Genomic DNA, 15,107 nt, shown 5'->3' on the forward strand with positions numbered 1-15,107 from the left:
GACTTACTGCCCTTTCTTGTCAGCTCCCTAGTGAACACCTGGTCTGACGTGTTTTCTACCAAACTCCTTACCTCTTGGCTATCCATCAGCTTGGCTTGGCTACCCCAGGCTAGGGAGCCAGGTTAAAGAGAGTGACTGCTGTCTGCAGTGTGCTTATAAAGGGCCTGTGAGATCACACACAGTCAACCAGCGAGAGAGCCATCACCCATTATGAAGCTATCTTAATATGGCCAGGATCCCATATAGGGCAGTCCTATATCCACAGAGATTACTTCTGGGCCACTCAAATCTCCTGTTGCACTGTGCCTGCCCATTTAAAGAACCCTTACAACTACCAAGAAAAGGTCAAAATGAATACATGTTAGCTATAAAAAGCTATATCATAAGCAAATTAGGAAACCGTGGAATAGCTTGTCTGTCAGATATATGGATAAGGTAAGAATTTAGAACCAAACAAGATATAGAGAGTATTATAAAATAGAAATTGATTATATAAAACTATTGATTATAAAAAATAAAATAAGTTTTTGCATAAATGTAATCAAAATTAAAAGGAAAACAGAAAACTGGAAGAAAATTTTATGAAAAGTGTCTATAATAAAAGTTAAATTTCTCCAATATGTAGAGAACTGAATCAAATGAATAAAGAAACAAATCATTCCCCAATTGATAAATGATCAAAGGATATGAACAAGCAGTTTTCAAAGAAGTCAAAATTATATATAATCATGAATCACTACTGATTAGTAGAAATCCAAATTAAGACAATTCTGAGATACTGCTTAACAGATTGGCTAATATGACAAAAAGGAAAATACTGGATACTGAAGATATAGGAAAACCTGGAAAACTAATGTATTGTTGGTGGAGTTGGGAAGTGATAGAATAATTCTGGAGAACTATTTGTAACTAAGCCCAAGGGGCTATAAGACTGTGTATACCTTTGATTCAGAAATACCACTATTAGGTATGTATCCCAAAGGAAACAAAAAACAGTGAAAAGGACTTATTTGTACAAAAATATTTATAGCAGCTGTGTGTGTGTGTGTGTGTGTGTGTGTGTGTGTGTGTGTGTGTGTGTGTGGTGGTTAAGACTGGAAATGAAAGAGATGCACATCAAATGGGGAATGGCTGAATAAGCTGTGGTAAATGTTTGTAATAGAATATTATTGTGCCATAAGAAAATACAAGCGGGATAGTTTCAGAAAAACCTAGCGAGACTTATATGAACTAATAAAAATGAACTGAACAGATCTAGGGAATGTTGTACACAAACACCCTCAAGAAAAATAAAGTTAAAAAAAATAGATTGCGTCAATTTACATTCAAACTCCATTGAAGTGGGTGGCATTTTCATAATCAATCTTCAGAATTGTCTTGGATCATTGTATTGCTGAGAATAGCTAAGTCATTCACAGATGATTATGATATAATATTCCTGTTACTGTGTACACTCTTCTGTTTCTGCTCACTTCACATTGATCAATTTATGTAAATCTGGGTTTTTCTGAAAATATCCCACTTGTCATTTTATATTGCATAATAATATTCTATCAGAATCATGTAACACAATTTGTTCAGCTATTCCCCAGTTGACAGACATTCCCTCAATTTTTAATTCAATGATTAGCCACCACAAAAGACCTGCTGTAAATATTTTTGGTGCACATAGGTACTTTTCCCTTTTTTAAAAAAAAATCTCTTTGGGACATAAAATTATAGTGTTCAGTCAAAGGATATGCATGACTTTATAGTCTTTTGGATATAGTTCCAAAGTGCTCTGTAAATTGGTTGAATCAGTTTGCAACTTCATCAACTGTGCTTTAGTTCTCCAATTTTTCTATACCCCCTCTAACTTTTGTCATTTTCCCTTTTTTTGTCATATTAATCTATCAGTTACATATGACATTGTACCTCAGACTTGTTTTAATTTACATTTCTCTAATCATGGTGATTTAGAGCATTTTTATATGATTATAGATAGCTTTAATTTCTTTGCCTGAAAAGTATTTGTTCATATCCCTTGACAACTTATCAACTCAACAAATTGAGAACAACTTGTATTCTTACAAATTTAACTCAATTCTTTATGTATATTTGAGAAATGAGGCCTTTATCAGAGAAACTTGCTATAAAAATATACTCACAGGAAGCCAAGATGGCAGAGAGAAAACACATCTTTACCTGAGATCTCCTTGATCTCCCTTAGATCAACACTAAATCAAGTCTCTGAACTGGTTTTGGAGTGAGAGAACTCACAAATATTTGGAGTGTAACAAATTTCCAGCAGAAGTTATTTTGGAAGACCTTCAGAAAAGGTGTGTTTTCAGTTGGACAAGGAGGGAGAGCCCAAGTACAGGTACAGTGCAGAGACCAAGGGCAATACAGGTCCTTTATGCTGAGGAATCTACTGGGAGGAATCTACAGCAGTGTTGGCTACTCTGGTGGTTACAAGCCAGTAGATCAACAGATTAGCTGTAAGATATCCAACACAAATACAAAAGGTAGATAGTGAGCCCCTGGACTCCAGAATAACATGGGACCTGGCCCATGATCCACTGGAAATTAGTCAGTACCTCCTAGCATAGCTACTGTTGCCTGTACAGGAAGCTTAGACAATTTTCCCTTTACCTTAAAAGTAAACCTCAACTTTTTTTTAAAAAAAAATGAGCAAAAAAGCAAAAAGAACTCTGACCACAGATAGTTTTTATGGATAAAGAGATTAGATTTCAAACCCTGAGGACATTAAAGTAGATCATCTCCAGATGAAGCCCCAAAGGATGATATTAATTATTCCTCATCTCAAAAGGCTGTCTTGGAAGAATTCAAAAAGGATCTTAAAAGAGAGTTAGAAGAAAAATGAGGAAAGGAAATGAGAACTTTATAAGAAGGTTTGGAAAAGGAAACATAGAAATTATCTGAAGAAAACTTAAAAATAGATTTAGTGAAATGGCAAAAGCATATAACTCCTTACAAAATAGATTTGACAAGGAAAAAGAAAACAATTAACTGAAAAACAGAATTTGTGAAATGGAAAAAAAAAATCCATTCAACAAAACAACTCACTTAAAAATTCAGTTGGCCAAATACAAAAGGAGCTAAAAAAAGTAATTGAAGAAGATAATTGACTAAAAATTATAATTGATGAAATGGAAATGAATGACTCAATGAGACATCATGAATCAATCAAAACAAAAAAAAAAAAAGAAAAATAGAAGAAAATGTAAAATACTTCATTGGAAAAACAATTGACTTGGAAAATAGATTTAAGAGAGACAATCTAAGGATTACTGGGCTTCCTGAAAACTATGATGAAACAAAGAACCTAGACATCATATTTTAGGAAATCAGTCATCAAGGATTCAACTGCCTTGATGTCTTAGAACCAGAAGTTAAAATAGCCATTGAAAAATTTGCTGATCACCTCCTGAAAAAGACTCCAAAATTTAAATTTTAAGGAATATCATATCTAAATTTTAGAATTATCAGATCAAGGAAAATATATTGCAAGCACCCAGAAGGAAATAATTCAAATATTGAAAAGTCACAATCAGGATTACCTAGAACTTAGCAACTTCTATCTTAAAGGACTGAAGGGTTTGGAATATGATATTCTGAAAGGCAAAGCAACTTGGAATTCAGACAATAATCAACTATCCAGCAAAATTGAGCATTATATTTCAGGGAAGAAGATGGATAGACATTCAATAATACAGATGAATTTAATTTATTTCTGATGAAAAGACCAGAGCTGAACAAAAAATTAATCACCAAATACAGAATTCAAGAGAAGCATAAAAAGGTTAAAAAGGAAAGAACTCTTGAGAACTATATCTTGGTTATGGGTATTCTTAGTGCAGGTATAATTTTATTTTATTGTGATAATGTAAAAAAGAAAGTAGAGGTGGAAAGGGGGGTGTACTGGAAAAAGAGGAAAAAGGCAAAATAAGGGAAATTACATCTCATGAAGAGGCAAAGAAGACCTATTATAATTGAGGCAAAGAAGGGAAGAGGATGAACATTGTGTGAATCTTAATCTTTTTTTTTTTTTTTTTTTTAGGTTCTTCATGTATACTTTTTAAATTAATTTTATAATTATATAAATTTTTTGACAGTACATATGCATGAATATTTTTTTAATAACATTATCCCTTGCATTCATTTTTCCGAATTTTCCCCTCCCTCCCTCTATTCCCTCATCTAGATGACAGGTAATCCCATACATTTTACATGTGTTACAGTATAACCTAGATAAAATATATGTGTGTAAATCCAATTTTCTTGTTGCATGTTAAGAATTGGATTCCGAAGGTATTAGTAACCTGGATAGAAAGACAGTAGTGCTAACAGTTTACATTCAATTCCCAGTATTCCTTCTCTGGCTGTAGTTGTTTCTGTCCATTATTGATCAACTGGAAGTGAGTTGGATCTTCTTTATGTTGAAGATATCCACTTCCATCAGAATATATCTTCATACAGTATTGTTGTTAAAGTGTATAGTGATCTTCTGGTTCTGCTCATTTCATTCATCATCAGTTCATGTAAGTCTCTCCAAACCTCTCTGTATTCATCCTGCTGGTCATTTCTTACAGAGCAATAATATTCCATAATCTTCATATACCATAATTTACCCAACCATTCTCCAATTGATGGACATCCATTCATTTTCCAGTTTCTAGCCACTATGAAAAGAGCTGCCACAAACATTTTGGCACATACAGGTCTCTTTCCACTCTTTAGTATTTCCTTGGGATATAAGCCCAGTAGTAGTACTGCTGGATCAAAAGGTATGCACAGTTTGATAACTTTTTGGGCATAGTTCCAAAGTGTTCTCCAGAATGGCTGGATTCTTTCACAACTCCACCAACAATGCATTAGTGTCCCAGTTTTCCGACATCCCCTCCAACAATCATCATTATTTGTTCCTATCATCTTAGCCAATCTGACAGGTGTGTAGTGGTATCTCAGAGTTGTCTTAATTTGCATTTCTCTGATCAGTAGTGATTTGGAACACTCTCATATGAGTGGATATAGTTTCAATTTTATCATCTGAGAATTGTCTATTCATATTCTTTGACCATTTATCATTTGGAGAATGGTTTGATTTCTTATAAATTAAGTCAGTTATCTATATAATTTGGAAATGAGGCCTTTATCAGAACCTTTAACTGTAAAAATATTTTCCCAATTTTTTACTTCCCTTCTAATCTTGTTTGCTTTAGTTTTGTTTGTACAGAAACTTTTTAGTTTGATGTAATCAAAATCTTCTATTTTGTGATCAGTAATGATCTCTAGTTCTCCTCTGGTCATAAATTCTTTCCTCCTCCACAGGTTTGAGAGGTAGACTATCCTCTGTTCCTCTAATCTATTTTATGGTCTCATTCTTTATGCCTAAATAATGGACCCATTTTGATCTTATCTTGGTATATGGTGTTAAGTGTGGATCCATATCTAATTTCTGCCATACTAATTTCCATTTTCCCAACAGTTTTTTTCAAATAATGAATTTTTTCCCAAATGTTAGTATCTTTGGGTTTGTCAAACACTAGATTACTATAGTTGTACCCTTTTTTGTCCTTTGTACCTAATCTGTTCCACTGATCGACTGGTCTATTTCTTAGCCAATACCAAATGTTTTTGGTGACTGCTGATATATAATATAGCTTTAGATCAGGTACACCTAGGCCACCTTCATCTTTCATTAATTCCCTTGAAATTCTCGATTTTTTATTCTTCCATATGAATTTTGTTGTTATTTTTTCTAGATCATTAAAATAGTTTCTTGAGAGTCTGATTGGTATAGCACTAAATAAATAGATTAGTTTGGGGAGTATTGTCATCTTTATTATATTCGCTCGGCCTATCCATGAGCACTGAATGTCTTTCCAATTATTTAAATCTGACTTTATTTTTGTGGCAAGTGTTTTGTCATTTTTCTCATATAATTCCTGACTTTTCTTTGGTAGATGGAGTCCCAAATATTTTATCCTCTCGACAGTTGTATTGAATGGAATTTCTCTTTGTATCTCTTGCTGTTTCATTTTGTTGGTGATGTATAAAAATGCTGAGGATTTATGTGGATTTATTTTGTATCCAGCAACTTTGCTAAAGTTGTGAATTATTTCTAATAACTTTTTATTAGAATCTCTGGGGTTCTCTAAGTATACTATCATATCATCTGCAAAGAGTGACAGTTTGATTTCCTCATTTCCTACTCTTATTCCTTTAATCTTTTTCTCGAATTTTATTGCCGAGGCTAGCATTTCTAATACAATATTGAATAGTAATGGTGATAGTGGGCAACCTTGTTTCACTCCTGATCTTACTGGGAAAGGCTCTAGTTTATCTTCATTACATATTATGCTTACTGACGGTCTTAAATATATGCTCCTGACTATTTTAAGGAATAGTCCATTTATTCCTATACTCTCAAGCATTTTTAGTAGGAATGGATGTTGGATTTTATCAAATGCTTTTTCTGCATCTATTGAGATGATCATATGGTTTTTATCAATTTGATTATTAATATGGTCAATTATACTAAGAGTTTTCCTAATATTAAACCAGCCCTGCATTCTTGGTATAAATCCTACTTGATCATAGTGTATTATCCTGGCGATGATTTTCTGAATTCTTTTTGCTAATATCTTATTTAAGATTTTAGCATCAATATGCATTAAGGAAATTGGTCTATAGTTTTCTTTCTCAGTTTTTGATCTACCTGCTTTGGGTATCAGTACCATGTCTGTGTCATAAAAGGAGTTTGGTAGGACTCCTTCATCCCCTATTTTTTCAAATAATTTATATAACATTGGGGCTAATTGTTCTTTAAATGTTTGGTAGAATTCACATATAAATCCATCTGGTCTTGGGGATTTTTTCTTGGGGAGTTGATTAATAGCTTGTTCTATTTCTTTTTCTGAAATGGGATGGTGAATCTTAATCTCATCAGATTTGTCTCAAAGAAAGAATATCAGACATATTTATCTTATCAAAGAAAGTTGTCTCATCCTAGAGGGAAAGGGGAACAAAAAGGAGGAGGCCAATAGAAAGGAAAACAGAAGTAGTAGGGGAAAGGTATAAAAAAGGGGGAAGGGCTGTGTGGGGGAGGGCTGTTTGAGGGAGGTGGTGGTCAGAAGCAAAATAGTTGGGAGGAGGGAAAGGGGGGGAAAAGATAAAAGCATAACTTGGGATAAACAAGATGGTGGGAAATACAGAATTAGTCATTTTAACTCTCTTGGAATGAACTCTCCCATAAAATGGAAGGGGATAGCAGACTGGATTAAAAGCCAGAATTCCACAATATGTTGTTTACAAGAAACACATTTAAAGCAGAATAATACTTACAAAGTAAATGTAAAAGACTGAAGCAGAATCTATTGTGCTTTAAGTGAAGTAAAAAAGCAGGGGTAGTGATCCTGAACTCATCTCAAGCAAAAGCAAAAATAGATCTAATTAAAAAAGATAAGGAAGGAAAGTACTTTGCTAAGGGGTAACATAGGTAATGAAGTAATATAAATACTAAACATATATGCACCAAATGGTATAGTATCCAGATTCCTATAGGACTAGTTAAAAGAGCTACAAGAAGAAACAGACAGCAAAACAATACTGGTTGAGGATCTCAACCTTGCTCTTTCAGAACTAGATGAATCAAACCACAAAATAAATAAGAAAAGTTAAGGAGGTAAGTAGAATTTTAGAGAAGTTAGGTGTGATAGATCTTTGGAGGAAATTGAATAGAGAGAGAAAGGAGTAAACTTTCTTAGCATTTCATGGAACCTATATAAAAATTGACCACATTTTAGGAAATAAAGACATCAAAATCAAATGCAGAAAAGCAGAAATAGTAAATGCATTTTTTTTCAGATCATGAAGCAATAAGAATCACATATAATAAAGAGCCAGAGAAAAATAAACCAAAAATGAATTGGAAACTGAATAATCTGATCTTAAAGAATGAGTTGATAAAACAACAAATCATAGACACAGTCGATAATTTCATCCAAGAGAATGACAATAATAAAACATACAAATATTTATGGGATGCAGTTAAAGCATCTTAGGGGAAGATTTATATCTCTATATGCTTGTACAAAATAGAGGAAGAGATCAATTAACTGGGCATGTAACTAAAAATGCTAGAAAAAGAACAAATAACAACCCCCCAAGTAAATACCAAATTTGAAATACTGAAAATAATAGGGGAGATTAATAAAACTGAAAGTAAAAAAGCTATTGTACTAATAAACAAAACTAAGAGTTGGTTTTATGAAAAAAAAACAACAACAAAAAAGATAAATTTTCAGTTAATTTGATCAAAAAAGGAAATAAGAAAATCAAATTGTTAGTATCAAAAATGAAAAAGATGAACTTTCCACCAATAAACAGGAAATTAGAGCAATAATTAGGTACTATTTTGCCCAGCTATATGCCAATAAATATAAGTGAAATGGATGAATATTTTTAAAAAGTATAGATTTCCCAGAATACAGACAAGGAAATAAATTACTTTAATAGTCCCATTTTAGAAAAAGAAATTGAAGAGCTATTAATCAAATCCCTAAGAAAAAATCTCGAGGGCCAGATGGATTTACATATAAATTTTACCCAAACATTTAAAGAACAATTAATTACAATATTATGCAAACTCTTTGGGAAAATAGGCAAGAAGGAATCCTACCAAATTATCTTTATGACAGAGATATGATACTGAGACCTAAACCAGATGGAGTCAAAAAAGAAAAAGAAAATTATAGACCAATTTCCTTAATGAATATTGATACAAAAATCTTAAATAAAATATTTGCAAACAGACTGAAGCAATATGTCCCCAAGATAATATACCAAGACCATATAGGATTTATACCAGGAGTATAAGGCTGGTTCAATATTAGGGTTGCTATTAGCATAATTGACTATGTCACTAACCAAACTAACAAAAATCATATGATTATCTCAATAGATGCAGAAAAGGCATTTCATAAAATCCAATACTAGTTCCTTTTAAAACACTAGAGAGTAGTAACAATCCTTAAAATAATCAATAGCATCTATTTAAAAGAATCAGCAAGCATCAGATGTAATAGAGATAAACTAGAACCATTCCCAGTAAGATCAGGGATGAAACAAGGTTGTCCACTATCACCATTACTATTCAATATTGTATTAGAAATGTTAGCTTTGGCAATAAAAAGAGATTAAAGAATTAGAATATATAATGAAAAAACCAAATCATCACTCTTTGCAGATGATACTTAGAGAATCCTAGAGAATTAACTTAAAAAGTACAAGAAATAATTCACAACTTTAGCAAATTTGCAGGATAGAAAATGATTTCACAAAAATCATCAGCAATTTTATATATATCAACAAAGTCTAGCAGCAAAAGATACAAAAATAAATTCCATTTAAAATAATTGTAAATAATATAAAATATTTGGGAGTCTACCTGCCAAGGCAAAGTCAAGAACTACATGAACAAAATTACAAAACACTTTCCACACAAATAAAGTGAGATATAATTTCTTGGAAAAATATCAAGTGCTCATGGGTAGAACAAGCTAATATAATAAAAATCACAGTACTACATAAATTAATCTTCTTATTCAGTGCCATACCAATCATACTCCCAAGGAATTATTTCACAGGGTTAGAAAAAATAGTAACAGAATTCATCTGGAATAACAAAAGATTAAGAATTTCAAGGAAATTAATGAAACAAAATGCAATTGAAGGTGGCCTAGCTGTAACAGATCTAAAATTATATTATAAAGCAGCAGTCATCAAAACCATTTGGTATTGGCTGAGATATAGAATGGTTGATCAATAGAACAGATTAGGTTCACAGGACAAAATAGTCAATGACTATAGTAATCTAGTGTTTGATAAACCCAAAGACCCCAGCATTTCGAATAGAACTCACTAATTGACAAACCTGCTGGGAAAATTGGAAATTAGTATGGCAGAAATTAGGGATTGACCCTCACTGAACTCCCTATACCAAGACAAGATTGAAATGGGTTCATGATTTAGACATAAATAGTGATATTATAAGCAAATTAGAAGAACAGAGGATAGTTTTCCTCTCAGATCTGTGGAGAAGGAAGGAATTTGTGACCAAAGAACTCAAGTATATTATTGAATGCAAAATGGGTAATTTTGATTATATTGAGTTGAAAATTTTTTGTATAAACCAAACCAATGCAGACAAAATTAGAAGGGAAGTACTAAACTGAGAATTTTTTTTTTTATATTGAAAGGTTCTGAGAAAGGTCTCATTTTAAAATATATGGAGATTTATCTCAAATTTATAAGAATTCAAACCATTCTTCTATTGATAAATGGTGAAAGGACATGAACAGACAATTTTCAGATGAAGAAATTAAAACCATTTCTAGTCATATGAAAAGGTGCTCTAAATTATTATTGATCATAGAAATGCAAATTAGAAATTCTGAGGTACCAGTACACACATCTCAAATTGGCTAAAATGACAGGAAAAGATAATGACAAATATTGGAGGAGTAGTTAGTATCAACTGAAGGAAGAGAATACAAATTTATTATGCATCTATTGGTTGCTACATTCTGTGCCAAGTGCAAATACCTCATGTGATATTCACAACAAAAAGGTTGGAAGAGAGGTGTTGTTACTTTCCCTATTTTGCAGTTGGAGGAGATGATGCAGAAAGATTAACTAAATTTTTTATTGTCACATAATTACTAAGTAACTAAAATCAGATTTAAACTCAGGTCTTCCTCATTCCAGGCTAGAGCTATCACCTAGCTGTCTTATGATGGCTATAAGTGCAATAAAACTAAACTAATAAGACTAAGATATAAACAGAAGGATTTTATGTAAAACTGATCTAATTTTATAATAAAATAAAATGAATAAACAATAAGCAGAAAAATTATTTACACAAGGATACAGAAAGGACTTAAGTTCATAATTAAGAAAACTTTTCCCTTTCTTACATGGTTTTTATAGTGTCATTCCATTGCTAGTACTACTCTGTATTTTGGAATTTCTAGAAAGTCATCTACTATTGATGAGGTTTAGAATTGGGTATCTAAATGAAATTAGGTTTAATTGAGACCTTGTGGCAGGTTTTGGGTACAGGAATCAAATAGAGCTCCCCTGCAATCCCTTTGGATGCAGCACAAGGATACAGAGTTAAATTAGGTCTAGTAGTGGCATAAGAGTCCCCTGTAAAGGAATTTAAAGACCAGAAAACCTAGATTGATAAAAGAGGTTTATTAAGGGGTTTGGAAGTAAAGCTAGTAAAGTTGAAGGTAGAGATAAAAGGCACCAGAACCAGGGTTCCAGTGGGCAGAAATCCTTTGACATGCTAGTGTAAGGCTGCCATGTTTGGGACCTCTACAAAGAGAGGACTCCAGCTTGGCTCTTTTATAATACAGGGCTTTGGATACAAGCTGAAGGGGGCTTGTAGGTGGAGTCCCAGGTTGGCTCCGGGCTGGGTTTCAGCCAGGGTTAGAATTTGAATTGAATTCATTGGGTTTCAGGACTAGGCCAGATAATAAAGATGAAACTGTTTGTGCTTAGGGTGGAATCCCCTCCCTGAGGCAAAGTCCAAGGAGTTTTTCTCCTTTAAGGATTTTTTCAGTTTTGAGGTTTCCTAGTCACTATTATCCTATTCAGTTTGAATAACTCACAGAACAAACAATTGGAAAGGTTTGGGCTTATTCTTCCTCATCATGGTTTCCTGCCTCAAAAATTAATTAAATTGAATTGAATAAATAAGTTCAATTCCCTCCTCTATTGCTCTCTTCTCTGTGGAATTTTATTCTTGCTTTGGTGCCCTATTGCTCTAGTGATAGTTCAGTGTTTTTGTTTATTGCTAGTACTTCCTGGTACTCAGATGTATTGTAGTACTCTCTCTAGGACTATGTATTGCTTAGCATGTTCATCTCCATTTTTTGGTGGCCTCCTCTGCAGCAACACAAAAGCACCAAATAATAAGTCATATCCATCATATAGTAGCTCATTGTCTCTGCTTCCACACTAACTTTCTGTGTTTGCTATTTCTCCAAATCTAGAAGTCATTCTTTCCTCTGCTTGTTTCTGCTTTTGCCTTTAGATCCAAACCACTTTTTATCTGGGATTGTTCTTTATAGCCTGAGTGGTCTTTTTTTATTTGGAAGCAGCTACCTAATTGTGCATTATTCTACATAAATCATCCATGTGTGAAATAGGAAATTCATACCTCCTTGGTTCTCCTTGCTCCAAGGACCCCTCCTTCCTTCTGGTTTGAGAGGGTAGGGGCTAAGGGCATTTGGGTGTTCCTTCTAGATCCCCCCCACCCCCTCGAGGTGAGCAGTCAAAAAACTCATAATTTCCCGCCTGGTTGACCTGGATTTCATGAAATCATTAAAAAATCCAGAAACTCATAATTCTGAAAGATGAAATCAGTTTTGAAACTCTCACTTTAAATCATTTCCTACCCTGCCTTTATCATGCTCCCACTAATATCCTTCTTTCCCCCAACCCTTCAGCTTCTTTTTATATGTTCTATTGTTTAGATTGTAAGTTTTTTTGAGGGCAGGAACTGTCTTATGCCTTTTTTTTAATCTCCCCAGTCCTTAGGCAGTGACTAGAATATAGTAAATGCTTAATAAATGTTTTTTTTTTTTTTTGTCACTGACTCTGAATCTGTATTATTTTACCCATTGCATGAATTTCAGGTTTCTTTTCTTTCTCTAATAATTCTTATTCACATTTCACTTTATCTCATCACCTGATTCATACTTTAGGCTTTTAAAAGTGACCTCATGTCATAGATCCTGGACACTAGAATACTCCCACTCACTGCTGATAGAACTGTTGCTATCTCTGGTTCCACTTATACTTCTGCCCAGCTTCCATCCATCTGTCCACAGATCTCATTATCTTCTTAATGTGCCATGATTGGAAAGGTGACTCACTATTACTTTTTCCTTGGTTTTCTTGCTTAGTATTCAGTTTGACACATTTTCTAGGCTGTTGTGGAACACGTGTTATCTCATTCTTCCAACTAGACTTTACCTCTCAAGAAAAGCATTTTATGCTCACATACACCTCATTTTCTATTCTCTAATACTGGTACCAACCTGGCTCAGGCCCCTATAACTTAAGAACTAGATTATTGCAAAAGTCTGCTGGTTGGTCTGACACTCACAAGTTCTCCTCACTCTAATCCATTTTTCCCTTACCTTACACCAGATTGATCTTCTTAAAGCATAGATATGACCTACTACTCCAGTCATGCTCCCCTACTCATTGAACTTTACTGGCTCCCTATTACCTCTCCAAAATCAAATATAGGATTCTGTTTGATGTTCAAAGCCATCCAAAGCTTATCCCCCCTCTTTCCAATCATCTTACATCTTATTCCCTCTTTCCCTTGGCTACAATTTGGTGACATTGGCCTTCTTGCTTTTGTTCCTCTGATAAGTGACTCCATCTCCAGAGTCATAGCATTTTTGCTATCTATTTCTCATGCCTATAATGTTCTCCCCTCATCTCTGCCTTCTAGTTCTCCAAATTTCCTTGGTTTCCTTCAAGCTGAAACTCAAAATCAGAGTTTCTTTAGGGATCCTTTCTTCTCACTTAATTCTTGTGCCTTTCCTTTGTTGATTATTTTCAACAAAGATATATTTTGTTTTCATAGTGGTATGTGTATGCTTGTCTGACTGTGAGCTCCTTGAGAGCAGACTGTCTTGCCCTTCTTCCTATTCTTAGCTCTTAACACATAGTAGGTACTTAATAAATTTATTATTCTACTAATAAATAGACATAGGCACTTTTCCTCCTTTTCTTTCTCTTCCTTTTCTTATTCCTCCTCCTTTTCTCTTTCCCAAAAGAGCTTACATTATGGCTTGGGATGGGTCCCATTAGCTTAATATTCCAGCTGGTGAGGCTCCACATCTTTCAGCAAAAGGATTAGTCCCACTATATTTCATTGACCTTGACTATTAACAGATCTGCTTCAACTTCACTGTGGCCAGGACTTGATTAGAGCCACGACTCAGAAGCCAATCAAAGAACCATTAAGAGGAGAAACATCTGTGCCAGTGATTACACCAACCTCCTACTCTGGCAGACAATACCAGTATTTTCTGCCTATTCCAGTCCTGTTCAGACATAGCCAATTGTATTTGCAAAACATCCTATTGACATGAATGAATGCTCTAGTAAGGAAGCACAGCCACTATATTCAAAAGATGAAAGAATCAGATCCCAGAGAGTTGGACAGGTCATAAGATGTAGCTGTAGGATCTGCATCTGATGTTCCCTTTTTCTGTGCTTTCCCGCTCCAATGCTTTTTGGAGAGTGAGACTGAGAGGGGGAGGTGACTTGCTTATAGTCACACAGCAAATTAGTGGCGGAGCTAGGATTGGAATCTGGGTCTTTTGACCTGCAGTCTGGGTTACTTGGCACTAAGCCACCCTGCCCCCAAATTCTCCTTGGGTAATTACTCTGTTTCTGTGTTTGATAAAAGGTAAATGTTTCCAGGAAAATTATGTATCAGTCTGCAAATTCTCTGGAACTAGCAACGAATGGGTGTTTCCTTCCCTGCAACAGCTTTCCCAGAAAGGCTAGTGCTATAATGCCCTGAAATTTTGACATACAGTCTTTATAAACCCTCATCTCCTTGTCGCTTAAACAACTCACCCCATACTCATTCACTTATAGAAATTTGTTTTTGCTGGCAAATTCTTATCTCCTGGAAGAAGTCTCAGTCTCTTCAGTGCTTCCTCCCTCGGCCCCTCCCCCACCCTCCCTGAGATATTAAAATGGGAGTGTGGTACATAGTGATGGATGAGCTCTGCTCCCATCATTCACTACCTTTTCTGGCTTGGAGTAAATATTTACTTTTTGCTGCAAAAGAACAATGAGGTTTCACGCAGGAGATGGATGTTTGGTGTATATAGAATATCATGCTTGTCTAACTCCTTAGAACACAGACCGCTCATTTCCTCATTTCTCCTGGGAATGAAACAAGGTGAGTCTTTTGACGTTTCAGAGGATGCTCAACAGAGATTTGCAGGTTGTTGAATATGACTACTAGAGCTCTTTTCTGCTAAAGGGCCAGCAGCAGAGTT

This window comes from Sminthopsis crassicaudata, chromosome 2, assembly GCF_048593235.1.
Source record: "Sminthopsis crassicaudata isolate SCR6 chromosome 2, ASM4859323v1, whole genome shotgun sequence".
Taxonomy (NCBI): domain Eukaryota; kingdom Metazoa; phylum Chordata; class Mammalia; order Dasyuromorphia; family Dasyuridae; genus Sminthopsis; species Sminthopsis crassicaudata.